Genomic DNA, 390 nt, shown 5'->3' with positions numbered 1-390 from the left:
CGGCTGATCAGATCACTCAGCTCGTGAAGATATGAGGTTAATATACAAATGACATGATACAGCCTGAACGTCTGTGCAGGTGCAAGAAAAGTGAGTGGAAACAGAGGGAGATGTCAAAGTTCTGAAAAAGAGGTCGGACCTCACAATGTGAGTGAAAGCGTGGGGGCGACAGACCATGAACAGAAACTAAAGGGGAACTTGAAGAAGAACTTAAAAAAAAAAAATTTTAAAAAGTTATTTAATTCAAGAGAACATTTGAGCCTGAGCTCCAGGAATATGGAGGACCAGGCACGTCACGGGAAAAGTAATAAAGCATTTCATACTTTAATTGCAAAATCCTAATTTTACAAAAAATAAATACGTTTTTTAACAGTAATTTCCTGTTTTGTA

At 37.4% G+C, this 390-nt stretch overlaps 1 protein-coding gene across 1 annotated transcript in view; it reads left to right on the top strand.

Annotated features, from left to right (window-relative positions):
• LOC147818789 (uncharacterized) overlaps positions 1-390 on the top strand; it is a 5501-nt gene that overhangs the window by 1429 nt on the left and 3682 nt on the right. The window lies entirely within an intron of this gene.

Source organism: Seriola lalandi, unplaced genomic scaffold (genome assembly GCF_002814215.2).
Source record: "Seriola lalandi dorsalis isolate HSWRI2012SDOR001 ecotype SW California unplaced genomic scaffold, Sedor1 jcf7180002054475, whole genome shotgun sequence".
Taxonomy (NCBI): Eukaryota; Metazoa; Chordata; class Actinopteri; order Carangiformes; family Carangidae; genus Seriola; species Seriola lalandi.
The sequence above is the reverse complement of the archived record's forward strand: the minus strand, read 5'-3'. Positions and strand labels throughout refer to the sequence as shown.